This window comes from Maniola hyperantus, chromosome 1 (assembly GCF_902806685.2).
Source record: "Maniola hyperantus chromosome 1, iAphHyp1.2, whole genome shotgun sequence".
In the NCBI taxonomy this organism is placed as follows: domain Eukaryota; kingdom Metazoa; phylum Arthropoda; class Insecta; order Lepidoptera; family Nymphalidae; genus Maniola; species Maniola hyperantus.
This window is the reverse complement of record NC_048536.1, coordinates 17072466-17089150: the sequence shown is the minus strand read 5'-3', so window position 1 is coordinate 17089150 and position 16685 is coordinate 17072466.

Sequence of the window (16685 nt, the reverse complement as noted above, 5' to 3'; positions counted from 1 at the left end):
ATATTACATAATATTACTTATTCGAAAAAGTGTACCTAAATTGGTACCCAATTTGAATAAAAGGCTTCGATTTTGAGAAGATATCGAATTTTCCCGTATGTTGCTAGTAAAAAAGTCAACTATTCACGAAGATAAAAAAAATACCCGCGAAGTCCCCGATGTCCGTCGAAAAGGACATGGATCGGAAGCGAAGCGGCTGGACATTTTAAATTGACAGCCTGACACCACGTCCAATGGCAACGAGATAACCAACTTCGTAATATTTATTGTATACCTACTTTAATGCTATTGTTTATTCGCGCCGCTGATTGTGTGGGTGGGCTTTTATCATTTGATTTGTTACCTTTTTCATTTTAAACAGATATCGATATAGCACGTTTTATGCATAGAATACCTATTTTGCGACTCACCATTCCACTCTACATTGCTGTTTATGCAACAAAGAAATAAATAATTAATTATTTTAACATACGCATTTAGTACTAAAGTACTTATACTTATTTTTAATCATTATTCTTCAGGTGATGTAGAAGAAACAAAAAAAAAATTTCTTTCCGATTTACAATAACTTTTACACCGCGCTGTATGTAGTCATGCGAAGTTTCCTTACAACTCTTAAAATTATTAAGAAAGCATTTAAAAAAAATATTATAAAATCTATAAAGCGGAGTCCATTACATTTCATATTAAAGACCGCTTTCGGCACTACAAACACTAATTAAAAAAAATAAAAGTAAAAATATTAATAGCCGAGAGCCACTCGAAAAACACTTGAGGGTACTTTTGAAAAAATACTGGCCGGTATTGCATAGAAAAAACAATGCGATTCGGAATTCAAAAAGAGGAAACAAAAAGGCGCGATTACATCTTTGAGTGCTGAGTGGCCGCGGTTTCTCATGGGGTGATGTTTTGGTTGCAACGCTAGAGGGAGCCGTTGGTGCTCGGGTTTCCGTTATTTCGAGAAAGATGGGACGTAGCTGGCATTCGGCTTAAACCCAATACGGACAGCCAGTATAATATTTTTTTTAAATGTAGGTACCCATCGGAGACTTTGTATAACTTGACATGGCTTTTTATCTTATTTTTTTTTAAATTATTATGATAGTGTTATTTAGTTAGTTATGGTATGTAAACTTATTAATTTTCTACAAAAATCCGAGCTTTTTAATCATTGATAACAGTTTCGTGTAAAAAGTCTAAAAAAAGGTTTTAACAAAAGATTCAATTACTATACCTACTTTAAATTGACACATACACTGAACCAGTCTTTTGGTTTTAAAAACCATGGTACGTTAGTATTATTATATTATATTCTGTGACCATGGTCACCCTACGCAAAGTCCGTAGCCTGCGGCGATGGGCTCCCACGGGTGTTGCCGCGAATTAGCGCTCAATTAGGCGAAATGATTCGATTTGCACCCCGTGTGACGGCCCGACCTACCCGGCCTGGCTAGCTGACCGTGGTGCAGAAAAATCCCTTACAAATTCCCTTGATTCGCTTCAGTTCCGATTTACGAACAACTTTTAAATTCCTATCGGAGAATTTAACGTGAAACGTGGCTTCTTGCATGAAAACTCAGGCTGAGATCAATAGAGACTTAAGATTGAGTTAAAACGAGTCCCGTTTTTACTCTGCCTTAGGTCTAAGCTAAGTCAGAGTGCGCTCTATAGATCTCACCCTTAGTCTTCAGCTATAACTGACAACTAACTAGCCAGTTACGTTAATCCATAAGTAATTATATTATAAATGCGAAAGTGTGTCTGTTTGTCTGTCTGTCTGCTAGCCTTTCACGGGGTCATCCGTTCAACCGATTTTGATGAAATTTGGTACAGAGATAGCTTGCATCCCGGGGAAGGACATAGGCTTTTATCCCGGAAAACCAAAGAGTTCCCACGGGATTTAAAAAACCTTAATCCACGCGTACGAAGTCGCGGATATCCTCTAGTTTTTAAATAAATAAAAAGAAAAGGTGATTGACTGACTGACTGATCTATCAAAGCACAGCTCAAACTACAAGACGGATCGATTATGTCGTAGGCATCCGCTAAGAAAGGATTTTTAAAAATTCAACCCCTAAGGGGATAAATATGGGTTTGAAAATTGTATAGTCCACGCGGACGAAGTCGCGAGCATAAGCTAGTAATATTATAAGTGCGAATGAGTGTCTATCTGTCTGTCTGCTAGCTTTTAATGGCCCAACAGTTTAATCGATTTTGATGAAATTTAGAACAGAGTTAGCTTAAATCCCGGGGAAGAATATGGGCTACTTTTTATCCCGGAAAATCAATGAGTTCCCACGGGATTTAAAAGATCCACGCGGTTGGAGTCGCGGGCATCATCTAATAATAATAATATTTAATATTTAAATGGAAAATATTCACGATCCTCTTATAAGATCTCCTTCTGAAAAAAAGATCTGCTTTAGATATATACCCATTGACTACAATCTAAATCCTCTTATCGCTCCGATCTGATGAATCAAAGCTCTAAGTAGGTAGAAGCTTTTAGAACTAAGTATTTTTGAAAGTATACGTAAATGTCTGAGACTAAATAAAAATTTTAATACGCCTTACAACCTTGAATAGGAAGCTGGAAGAAATCTCTGTTTAGAGATAAGCATTTCCAATGTAACTTAATTTATTACTACTTACTATGTATATAATATTATACTTAGTACCTACGTACAGTGGCGTGCAATTCATAGAGGCATAAAAGTACTGCTTACCCTAGTTGAAAGGACATTTTTCTTTATGACCTGCCATTCCATAGGTCTAATAAGGTGTATCTAAGGCATATCTTACTAATGCTTACCCTGGCTTCGGACTGTGCACGCCACTGCCTACGTATATATATTATAACTACAATTTCGGTACATCAGTACCCTTAATATAAATGCGAAAGTGTTTGTCGGTTTGTCCTTCAATCACGTCGCAACGGTGCAACGGATTGGCGTGATTTTTTGTTTGGGTATAGATAAACCTGGAGAGTGACGGAGGCTACTTTTTATCCCGGAAAATCAAAGAGTTTCCACGGGATTTTTAAAAAATCTAATTTCACGCGGACGAAGTCGCGGGCATCAGCTAGTGAAAAATAATAAAAAAAAACCTCGAAGGTCATCTGGATACTTGAGAGTTATTATATTTCAATACAAATCTAAACACTATTATCTACCGTTACACAGTTAAAGGTATCTGCTATCCATACTAACATTATAAATCTGAAAGTGTGTCTGTCTGTCTGTCTGCTAGCTTTCCACGGCCCTACCGTTTGACTGATTGAAATGAAATTTGGAACTTACAGAATTATTTTACATCTCAGGGATGGACATATAGGCTAGTTTTTATTTTCTAAAAATCTCGATCCCTGCAAAAGTTACCCGTGTTAAGTCGGGGCGAGTCGCCAGGTCACTGGCTCTAAATAATTTAGTTTGAAAGATACTCAAGTATTTGAACCGGTTTGAAACAATGTGACAACAGTACCAGTACAAGAACAAGTACCCTAATCTCATACAGTCTTATCGTTGGATCTCAAATTAAATACAAAGTTTACAAAACACACAGAATAAATACAACAGGGTTAGTAAGTATGAGTTTGCATTTCACAATAACTTTGTTAGATTTCGAGTATCGAAACACTATAATGTTGAAGTAAAATACGTTAAGCACTCTAGGAGGTAATTTATCGAAATACTAGCTTACGCTCGCGACTTCGTCCGCGTGGCCTACACAAATTTCAAACCCCTATGTCACCCCCTTCGGGGTTGAATTTCCAGAAATCCTTTCTTAGCCACTATCGTGCCCCACGCGCGATCGTAATTAGCGGATGCCTACATCATGTTAGCTATCTGCATGCCAAATTTCAGCCCGATCCGTCCAGTAGTTTGAGCTGTGCGTTGATAGATCAGTCAGTCATTCAGTCAGTCACCTTTTCCTTTTATATAATATTTAGACTTGCTTATGCTCGCGACTTCGTCCGCGTGGACTACAAAATTTCAAAACCCTATTTCACCCCCTTAGGAGTGGAATTTTCAAAAATCCTTTCTTAGCGGATGCCTACGTCATAATAGCTATCTGCATGCCAAATTTCAGCCCGATCCGTCCAGTAGTTTGAGCTGTGCGTTGATTGATCAGTCAGTAGTCATTCAGTCAGTCAGTCAGTCGTCACCTTTTCCTTTTATATATATAGAAGATGAAACAGAAAAATAAAAATTTAAAAATCTACAATAATCTGCAGCGCTCCCTGGTGGTTTATTACCTTATTAAAATCGACCCATTCGTTTTCAGAAAAACGGTAACAAAAAACGGCCAAGTGCGAGTCAGGCTCGCGCAGTGAGGGTTCCGTACTACAGTCGTATTTTTTCGACATTTTGCAGGATAATTCAAAAACTATGATACATAAAAATAAATAAAAATCTGTTTTAGAATGTACAGTTGAAGACCTTTCATATGATACCCCACGTATCGGACGAATCGGGCTGAAATTCGGTATGCAGATAGCTATTATGACGTAGACATCCGCTAAGAAAGGATTTTTAAATTTTCAACCCCTAAGGGGATAAAATAATGGTTTTAAATTTGTAAAGTCCACGCGGACGAAGTCGCGAGCATAAGCTAGTTATAAATATAGCACTGATTAATGTAGAACTCTAAAACACGGTCATAAAATATTCATCTTAGGTTCATTTTATTATTAACTAGCTGCCCCGGCGAACTTCGTACCGCCTAACAGTCGATTCTTTTTCAGGATTTAAAAAAAAAATATCTCCGTATGAAGCATCCTCGTACTTCAAGGAATATTATAAAAAGTGATTCATTTTTATATTATAGAGATAGATTTCTCTATTGAGTGTCTCGATATCCGAAATCTATCTACGTGATCGACATGTGCTAGCTTATACTAAGAATACAGACCAATAGAGAACCAGGTCTATGTTATCAGATCGTTTCTTGTTCGTAAATAGGAATTGTTCACAAAAGGCAATGGAAAACAAAGGCAGAGTCGAGTGCTTCTCATACTTGCTGGGGGATGCGTGCTCGACTCGAGTGGCTTTACAACGTGTGTGTAATCGATATTTATTATTATCGATACCTGTAATTGTGTTAGCGAGTAGTTGCCACATTATTAGCATTTTGAGATGTCAATCCATACTTTCATAATATCATAAATACTTCTATGAGTACGATATTATAAATGCGAAAGTGTGTACAGGTATAATAATAATAAATATTTTTTATTCAGGTAAACTTTCATATAGCTGTGATAGCCTAGTGGTAAGGACGTCCGTCTTCTAATTGGAGGTCGGGGGTTCGATCCCGGGCACGCACCTCTAACTTTTCGGAGTTATGTGCGTTTTAAATAATTAAATATCACTTGCTTTACCGGTGAAGGAAAACATCGTGGGGAAACCTGCATGCCTGAGAGTTCTCCATAATGTTCTCAAAGGTGTGTGAAGTCTACGAATCCGCACATGGCCAGCGTGGTAGACTATGGCCAAAACCCTTCTCAGTCTGAGAGGAGACCCGTGCTCTGTAGTGAGCCGGCGATGGGTTGATCATGATGATGATCATGAAACTTTCACAAGTAGGTACTTTGGAATCGTCGGATGCATCTACCACTAATAATGTTTGCTAGCTTTTCAGGATCCATCTGCTTAACTGATTTTGGCGAAATTTGGTAGAGAAATAGCTAACTTCCCGGGAAAGGGCATAAAGCCTACTTTTGGTCCCGGAAAATTAAAAAGTTCCCACAGGATTTTTATAAAACCTTCACCCATGCGGACAAATTCGCCGGCATAGCCTGATGCATCCCGGAAACGGATATACTTAGGCTACTTTTCATCCCGGTGAATCAAGACTTCGTAATTTATCTACTAACGTAGGTACCTAGGTACTTAGTCCTAAGAAGTTCATAAGAGCATACTGTTAATCATTACCCCTATTATACAGCGGCGTGCAGGTCAGAGGCATAAATGCACTGCTTACCCCAGTTGTAAAAGCTCAATGCATATTTTTCATTATGACCTGCCAGTAAACAGGTTCCTACCTAACTAATGCATACCCTGACTTCAAACCCTGTGCACGCCACTGCTATTATACATGTGAAAGTGTGGTTGTTTGTTGGTTTGTCGGTTTGTCCTTCAATCACGTCGCAACGGATCGACGTGATTTTTTGCATGGATATAGTTTAAGACCTGGAGAGTGACATATTACTTTTTATTCCGGAAAATCAAAGAGTTCCCACAGGATTTTTAAAATCTAAATCCACGCCAATAAACCAGCAAACCAACAAACAAACACACTTTCGCGTTTATAATATGGGTACTGATGTAATTTCAACCATTGATGAAATTTATAATGAATCGGCTAATTGAAGTTGGCGAACACACATCAACCAATGTGGTTCACGCCCGTTCATTTTGCAAGTGTCCGTTCTCTTCCGATACGATAAATAATATGACGTTTGTCGTATCCGAAGAAAACGGACTAAGTAAATTATTTTAGGTCTCCTCTTAGGATTTAAGAGGCCATAGTCTGTGTATCATGTTGTATCACACTAATTAATTACCCATGTAACTATTTAATAAAAGAGACATTCTCATAATATTGTATTTTATTAGGTCACTTTTCTTAACTTTTTAACAATTTTACATTTTAGTACTCTCGACTCTCAAGACCATACGAGTCCCGACTACAGATTCTATCTTATGATAGTATGCTACAGTCACGGCCCAATGCCAACTGTTCACGACAATAAGGGAACTTCTAACATAACGTCAGGTTTCAACGTCACTGGCAGGCGTCAAATGTTTTGTACATATTTTGACGCAGGTGGTTTTAAAGTAGCCGTACTTTTCTTTGATTGTACGTAGCCTAATATTTGACATAATATCGTCGATTCAGAATCGAACCGAGAGTTCAGAGAAGGGCATGAACAGCATCATCTATAACTTATAGAAGGCTTTTAGGAAAGCTCCTCATTGAAATTTTTTCGAAGAAAGACATTTAGATATTTGACGATAACTTCTCACATACTCTACTTTTCGTTTTTTTTTTTTTTTTAATAAATAAAATCATTTATTTCCACCAAATACAAAATCATATTTTTGTTAGTATTGACACGTACCTTAAAACTAATTATTATAAAATTCTTACCAAAACAATACTGTGCGCCTGTTTTCCGAACTAGTAGAAACTGTGTCTCGGAAAACAGGGCCTCCAGCTCGGTGAATACAAAGCTAACTACATACTAACTAACATACTAGGTAACTAAACTAAAGAGCTAAAGAAAATATTATGTGCGTGGAAGTCCAAACTTTATTTTTCTTTCCTCTCGTGTAACAATGCAACCACGCCTCGTAACTGTACCACATAATCAAGAGTCGTGTGAAAACAAGCAATTTTGTCGCCATTGTGTTACCGTTCGATTTGTTGCCATAAATTAGCACCGCGACTTGTATGGGGGCGGGCGGCGCTGACTGGTGACTGGTGACACATCTCCGATTGTTCGACATTGTTCCATACTTGGGATTACTGGGTTTCTGGATTTCTGTTCATGATTAGCAGATAATTATGTATTATTTGTGGGCTATTTTAAAGCGATCACTTTTTTCTCTATGGATAGGTCTATGAACTTAGTGTAACAATCAAAATAATATAAGTAGGTATCGTTTTGTAAAAACAAAACCAAAAACATTTCCTATACTTACCCACTTAAAGTAAGAAAATACCTAGGTAATAACTAATAGGTAGATAGAATAGAATAGAATGTTTTTTATTCATGTAAACTTTTTACAAGTAGGATCTACTTATGAATAGTCAGGTAGTTTTAATTTACCACTATAGCGATACCTAAGTATCCCTAACTTTGAGAATAATTTACCGATAATAATGTAGGTAATGTAGAAGATGTATAGATATATTACGTATCTTCTTACATAATCTGTACCTAATATAAAATATTACAATCTACTTTAGTCAGATTTTACGTGAGGGCAAATTATACGTTTTGAATGTTGACCCTTTGTTTAGGAATATCTAGACTCTAGATTAATTCTAAAGACTAAACATGAAATATTCGGAGGCTAGCATTGATCCGTTAACCGGATTTGTCCGGCTGCGACCGGTTTCAACCGGATCAGTCCGGATTCGGTGGGTATGCTCGGACATGCATGGGTTGATAGGGGCGACGGATGTGCATCTAGCGTGCATTTTAGGATTAGAAATTTGGTTAGACATGTCGTGTTAGAAATTGTATTTAACAGGTGAGATTTTGAAATTATGGCGGTACAAAGTTAGATATAAATATATCTAAAGCTGTGATAGCCTAGTGGTTAGGACGTCCATCTTGTAATCGGAGGTCGGGGGTTCGATTCTGGGCACGCACCTCTAACTTTTCGGAGTTATGTGCGTTTTAAGTAATTAAATATCACATGCTTTAACGGCGAAGGAAAACATCGTGAGGAAACTTGTTTTTACGATATTATGTATAAAATATTAATGTGCGAAAACTCTACAGTTTTTACAGCGGGCGTAGCAAGTCACTTGTACTCGACACGTCGCATAAAATATAACAATAATAATTAACCCGAGCCAAAGTAATGATTCTTACTGCATTTCTGCCTCCAACTTTCTAATTAACTCCTAACACAATAGATATGAGGCACACATAAACAAAACCGAGGGTGACAACAAGTGTTACCAGCACTTCCTTTAATTATATACAACTTTATATCCCAAGCTATTCCAACCTTAATTTCTATACAAACAAAACTCAAATTCGAATGCGAAAAATGCGCTACGAAAAAAGGCTACGAAAAATTTATCGTCGTACAAAATTCAATTCTAGTTAATAAGTGATAAGGTTGTAATTCAAATGTGGGTTCAGTCACAAAGTTGCATAGGGTTGTCACAAACAAGTTCATTATGCACTTAGACAATTAGTGTACGCCCGCGGCCGGCCCGTCATTGTAAGCTCTGGGCGCATCCGTCATATCTTCCCGGTCCCTACCACCTATTTAATTATGCTCATTAGAGGATCATTTGCAATGACATGACAGATAGAAATGTGAGTGTGACACTAGCCGCTCCTAGTTTTTGATGTGGGTGTGACGATTAGATGAATAAGTACTTTAGTCTTAATAAGCCTACAATTGGCGCCGATTTTCTAGTATCTCTCTAAACTGCATCTTTTTATTTTTAATATTGCTAAAAAAGGACGGAACATGAATTTTACATGTAAAGACTCTAAATTTTAGTCACGCTAAAACAGTAGGTAAGTAGGCTCGTGAATAAATTAATTTTAAAACTGTCAAATTGTGTTAAATACCTTCTAAATTTATTTTATTTATTTATTTAACAGTTTATTGCACACAACACAAAGTAAACATTGAAAAAACACAATACAGGATCTTAATCTAATAGCTGTAGCATGCAAAGGCGGCCTTATCGATCTCTAAATTTAGTTTAGAGAAAGACAATAGAATCGGCGCCTTATAGTTTAAAATATAAATAAATAAATTCTTGCCGTTCAGTGTTCAATTAAATTCCTTAGCGAAAACTTTTTTATTTCTGAATAATAAAAAACTTACTAAAACGTTATGACGTGCGGAACCCATTTAAATGCACTAAATATTTCACACTTGACTGCATTGTTGACAAAGTACCTACCTACTAAACACAAAGCATAGTTTTAAAAACCGTTACTTCCAAAAACAAAACAAATATGTTTATTGCGGTTATAGGGATATCTGCATTGTTCAAACAATCCTGGCCATTGTGTTGGACAATGAATGTTTGTTAGTTTGTTTGTCTTTATCTGTCCATGATGGGCTCTAATGCGGACATTGTTAGTCTATTGTCCTCGTGATTATTGTTTTTGACAGATAAAAGCTTAGAGAAGTCCGACAAAAAATAAGAATTTAGTATACTTACCTTTATTACCTACTACGTACCTATTAGATGCCTATTAATAAATAAATAAAATAATAAATGAATAAATTAGATATTAATAAAATTTACCTACCCTTTATTATTATTCTTAACATAGCTAAGTACATGCAAAATATACCTAAGCGGTGTTAACGCCCCGCACCGCAGCGCAGCGCACCGCACCGCACCGCAACGCACCGCACCGCACCGCACCGCACCGCACCGCACTGTACCGGTGGTACGGTGCGCTGCGCCGTTAGTGTGTTTTTTCCATGGCGGCGTTTAAAAAAAATTTTGTTTGTTATAGCGTTGCGGCAATAGAAATACATATACTTACTTACGTACCTACACATTTCTGTGACAATTTCTACCTACGACTTACTTACGACTTACGGTTCACGAGATCCAGCCCGCTGACAGACAGACGGACGGACAGAATAACAAGTTCTTAGTTGGTAAGTATTGTTTTGGAAAACCAATATCAATTTCACTTTAAAAACTTCTGAAAAAAAAGAGTCCGTAACAGCAAAATAAGCAGTTACAAACATCAAATTATCCAATCCCAATCATCGCACGCACGCATCCAAATGTGAAATCCACACGTGAAAAGCTTCAGCATTACGTTAATTGGATAATATTAAAATAAAAAACCGGCCAAGTGCGAGTCAGACTCGCGCAACGAGGGTTCCGTTCTATAGTCGTATGTTTTCGACATTTTTCACGACAATTCAAAAACTATGATGCGTAAAAATAAATAAAAATCTGTTTTAGAATGCGCAGGTGAAGACCTTTCATATGATACCCCACTTGATATAAGTAGTTATCTTACGTCTAAAATTGAAAAATACTAATTATTATTTCATGACAACAATTTAATTTTTTTTGTGTGATGAAACCACAAATTCTTCTTCCTCTACCTATCCTTATTCCTTATTATAATTGCAAATGTGTGTTTGTTTGTTGGTTTGTCCTTCAATCACGTCGCAACGGTGCAACGGATCGACGTGATTTTTTGCATGGGTATAGATAAAAACCTGGAGAAATGACATAGGCTTCTTTTTATTCCGGTCCCGGAAAATCAAAGAGTTTCCACGGGATTTTTGAAAAACCTAATTCCACGCGGACAAAGTCCCGGGCATCAGCCAGTTATGCATAAAAATAAATAAAAATCTGTTTTAGAATATACAGGTAAAGCCCTTTCATATGATACCCCACTTGGTAGGTATATTAATCTCACTTTGAAAGTTGAAAATACTTTTGTTCATATGAATACATTTTTTTTGTGATTTATCCAGAAACTCACGGTTTTCGGATTTTTTTTCTTTACGTGTGCTATAAGACTTACCTACCTGCCAAATTTGGTGATTCTAGGTCAACGGGACATAGCTCACCGGGTTGCGAAGCTAAAGTGGCAATGGGCAGTGGCAAGGTGCTGGAATGGCGACCTCGCACCGGAAGGCGCACGTTAGAAGACCCCCCATTAGGTGGACGGACGACATTAGACGAATCGCAGGGAGCCGCTGGATTAGGTGGCGCAAGACCGTGGCGTGTGAAAGTCCCTACAAGAGACCTATTGTCCAGCAGTGGACGTCTATCGGTTGATGATGAAGAGGATGTCAACGGGAAGTACCCTATAGGTTTCTTGACAGACACGACAGAAAGACAGACAACAGAAAGACAGCTTTTTCCTTTCGAGGTACGGAACCCTAATAATATGATTTTTTCGCGACAATACGTGCATTATGGCGATTGCCCTACGCGAGACGGCCGCCCACAATGCATTATCATCAGCCCATTAACGGAGTGCATTCTTGCTGAAAAATAATAGAGACCCCCTCTTCCCCTCTCCCCCCCCCCCCCCCCATATAGGGAAGGCTCGGTGCCACCGCGGGGAAACTAGGTTTAATCTCGATAATCAACGAATTAAAATAACAAGTGCTTGAAACTTTTGCTGGCACTAAAGCACTACCTACTTGGTGTTAAGACAATAAAATAGCCTACTAATAAATAAGGAGTAGGTACATACTGTATTTAATACTTACTCAACTTTGAATTTTTTGCGCAACGGATCAGCCTGGCTGTCGCGCGGAAATGCAGCCAGTATTCTTGGCACCATTCCACGCGGGTATGATTTATATAGTAACTAGCTGATGCCCGCGACTTCGTACGCGTGGATTTAGGTTTTTAAAAATCCTGTGGGAACTCTTACATTTTCCGGGATAAAAAGTAGCCTATGTTCTTCTCCGGGTTGCAAGCTACCTCTGTGCCAAGTTTCGTCAAAATCGGTTGAACGGTTAAGCCGTGAAAAGTTAGCAGACAGACAGGCAGACAGACACACGTTCGCATTTATAATATTAGTATGGATTACCTACATAAGGCTAGCTTTAAGTTTTATTGTAATATTTTCATTGAAATAATAAAAAAACACCTTTGACTTAAACCTGTAGATATGTTTGAGAGTTATCCATAATGTTCTCAAAATGTGTGAAATCTGCTAATCCTCGTTTCTGATTTGATCACGTAGAGAAACTCCAAGCCATCTCCATCGCCCGCTGAGTGACTCAGAGAGCTTTCTCATGAGACCCATAGTTAGCGACCATGTCTCGGATCCATAGGTCAGCACTGGCAACACGCACTGTTCGAAGACTTTGGTCTTCAAGCACTGAGGAATTTTGGACAAGAAGACATCTCGAAGCTTCCTGAATGCTGCCCAACCGAGTTGGATTTGAAAACTAAAACGGAAGGTAAAAAATAGCCTAACATTTTCTTTGCAACATTGTTCAGCAAACAAAAGCTTTAACTAGGTTACCTGCGTATAAAATTCAAAAGATACGTGAGTTTTGAATTTTATTTTAACAATTGGTTATTTTAAAAAAATATATAAACACTGAATATTTGCAACTGGGCACGTGAATAAACTTTATGGTATGTAGCCGAGGTGTCAAAGGAAATTCGCGTGAATTAAAATTAGGTATTAGCCCTGAGTAAAACTAAAACGGAAGGTAAAAAGTAGCTTAAACATTTTCTTTGCAATATTTTTTAGCAAACAAAAACTTTAACTAGGTTACCTGCGTATAAAATTCAAGACATACACGTGAGTTTTGAATTTTATTTTAACAGTTTATTTAAAAAAACATAATATAAGTAAACACTGAATATTTGCAACTGGGCACATGAATAAACTTTATGGTATGTAGCCGAGGTGTCAAGGGAAATTCGCGTAAATTAAAATAGCAACATAGGGCGAATAAGGTTGCGGGCGCCATTGTTGGCGATGCGAAATGCGAAAACTAACTAGCTTTTTATTTTATATCTCGTTCCATCTTTAGGCTGGCTGTCCACCGGAGATTACGATGGAGGGAAGATAAGAGGTGAGCTTGGAAAAATCTGCCACAAGGTCGGTCAAAATAATATAAGTCAGTTGAGATGGCAATTGAGGTATGCGAGGCACTTCACCTACGCTCGCCCGCACTGGGTTTGCGCGGGGGTTGTGCGGGTGTGCGGGGCGTTACCTCCCCGAATGCCATCTCGACCTGTCGTACTAGATGTGCTGTGTGAGGAAAAGTTAGTAAGAAAGATGAACTGTGAATGCGATCTGGGAATATCAAACTGGAAGAGCAGTTCGTGTTGATGATAATATACCTATAGTATATACCCACCTCTGGATCCAAGGCAATAGATAAAACTATGTGAAAAAACCGGCCAAGTGCGAGTCAGGCTCGCGCAATGAGGGTTCCGTAATACAGTTGTATTTTTTCGACATTTTGCACAATAATTCAAAAACTATGATGCATAAAAATAAATAAAAATCTGTTTTAGAATGTACGGGTGAAGACCTTTCATATGATACCCCACTTGATATAGTCACTCACTTCAAAAGTTGAAAATACTACTTAATTATTAGTTCATGACCACAATTTAATTTTTTTTGTGTGATCTAACCCTAAATTCACGGTTTTCAGATTTTTCCCCAAATGTCAGCTATAAGATCTACCTACCTGCCAAATTTCATGATTCTAGGTCAACGGGAAGTACCCTGTAGGTTTCTTGACAGACAGACAGACAGACAGACAACAAAGTGATCCTATAAGGGTTCCGTTTTCCTTTTGAGGTACGGAACGAAGTAAGCTATGCTTAGAGTTACAGCTTCTCAAATTACTTATCTAAGTAAGCAGGCGAACCGTGGCCTAGCCGTAAAGGCATCGGGCGCGAACCCAGAAGACGTAGGTTCGAATCCTGCCGGTCCGCAATTTTTGATATGTACTTAGTTAAAATTATTTACTTACCTAAAGTCGATTTAGCTATTTACCTAATCTTTTTTGTGTCTCAATAGGTACTAGCAGTGGCGTGCAGGTCATAGAGGCATAAATGCACTGCTTACCCCAGTTGTAATAGCTCAATGCATATTTTTCATTATGACCTGCCAGTAAACAGTTTGCTACCTAACTAATGCATACCCTGGCTTCAAACCCTGTGCACGCCACTGGGTACTAGGTAGGTACTGCTCATCTTCCCCGCACATCACCGGTGGGCATCCAGCTTTACGGGGTTGAAAAAGGAGGGGTATAGGTGTGTATTGTGAATCTGGGAGACGCCTGGATCCATTGTGGTGGTGACGCTAAGTAATTAGGTGCGAGTTTTATTTATATGCTTAATGTTATTATATCGGGGCCATAAAGAACCTTTGGCTTATTTCCTTTATTATAGTACATAGTGGGGCTGGGTAATTTTTAAATGAAAATGGGAGTTTTTAATTTTAATTTCGGATAGCGTTGTGTTTTTCTTTGCCGTCTGTCTGGTCAGTGTTTTTTGTCTGGCTATACCTGCCTAATAGTCGACGCATTTTAAACTGAGTCGTCGAGTTATCTGTTGTCTTACCTACCAGGTAAGTGCGAGCGAGACAGACGGACAACTCGACGACTCAGTCACGGTAATATTATACCTATTAAGTAATTACCGTGACTTAGTTTAAAATGCGTCGACTATAGGTGGGTACTATGGGATCATTATTATTTGAACCCATCACCCGCCCATTAAAATAAAAAAAATAAAAATAAAATCTTTTTTATTCGTATAAACTTTTACAAGCACTTACGAATAATTTATTTTAATTTATTTTAGTTTTAATTTAATGTTGTTTTTTTAAGATTTAAGTTTATTAATACTAGTTCATTTGTTAACCGTTAAATAAATTCAATATTTTTATGTTTCTTACGAATAGTCGGATGCATCTACAACTGGTTCGGAATGCCTTTCCTACCGAGAGGAACCAGCAAGAAACTCGGCGGTTGCTCTTTTCAAATATTTGATATAGGTACAAGATTATGCCATGTATAAAATAGTATTTGCAGTCTTGTGCGTTGCTGGAACGAGCTGCAGGTCAAATCCACGCTCTTTTATCATTTAGATAATCTTCAATTGTGTAATATGCTTTTTTCAGGAGCATATTTTGAATAGATTTTTTAAACTTGTGCAAAGGTAAGTCCAAAATAGTTTGCGGGATTTTATTATAAAAGGTTATACCCATACCCACAATTAATGACTTTTGGACTTTCCTGAGGCGGAAGGTAGGAGCTGCAAGCTTGTCTTTGTCTTTAAACCTTCATTACTGAAAGTTTAAAGTTTATACAGTGAAACCTGGTTAATTGGGATCTCAAGGGACCCTCAATAATTGGTACATATTATGTACCAATTATTGAGGGTTTCCAATAATCCAATTTTCCAATTAAGCAGGTTTAAAATTATAGTTGTCTCATTTACAGAGGCCCCCGCTTACAGAGGTCGAAATGTGCCGTTATTCCATTTTTAGAGGTGGAAATGATAATAAAAATGCGTATTTTTGGTGTTATGAATTTAATGTAGGTATGAATGTACATACACGTACATAATGTATTGCGTCAAAAAGAAAACTACACTTTTTGGCACGTCTCAAAAGGCAATTTAAACTATCCCCAGCAAACCCAGCCACAATACCGTCTCGCTATAAAAATACAACAAGAAAACGCTAACTTGGGGTATAATAATTACTTTATTGTCCCCCCTAAAGCAGCTTCTAAGAACTAATGGCTCAAAGCTACAATACTTGGAAGCTCTTCAAATGATTTTGAACCGTACGATTACGTATTAAAGTCGTAACTCCCGTTACAGGATGTAGTTGACAACTTAAGGTGCGGATACACATTCCAGTCTTCCAAATACTTTTACAGACCTAACATGATTTAAAAACTTGGCATACAAAAATACGAACATCTAATACCTGTAGGTATATAAAAGGATTAACTGACTGACTGATCTATCAACGCACAGCTGAAACTACTGGACGGATTGGGCTTAAATTCGGTATTCAGATAGCTATTATGACGTAGGTACATTTAGATAATAATAGGTATGTTTATCAAGACTATTTTTTAGGGTTCCGCACCTCAAAAGGAAAAACGGAACCCTTACTTACAGGATCACTTTGTTGCCTGTCTGTCTGTCAAGAAACCTACAGGGTACTTCCCGTTGACCTAGAATCATGAAATTTGGCAGGTAGGTAGATCTTATAGCTGACATTTGGGGAAAAATCTGAAAATCGTGAATTTAGGGTCAGATCACACAAAAAAATTAAATTGTGGTCATGAACTAATAATTAGTATTTTTAACTTTCGAAGTGAGTGACTATATCAAGTGGGGTATCATATGAACGGTCTTCACCTGTACATTCTAAAACAGATTTTTATTTATTTTTTTGCATCATAGTTTTTGAATTATCGTGC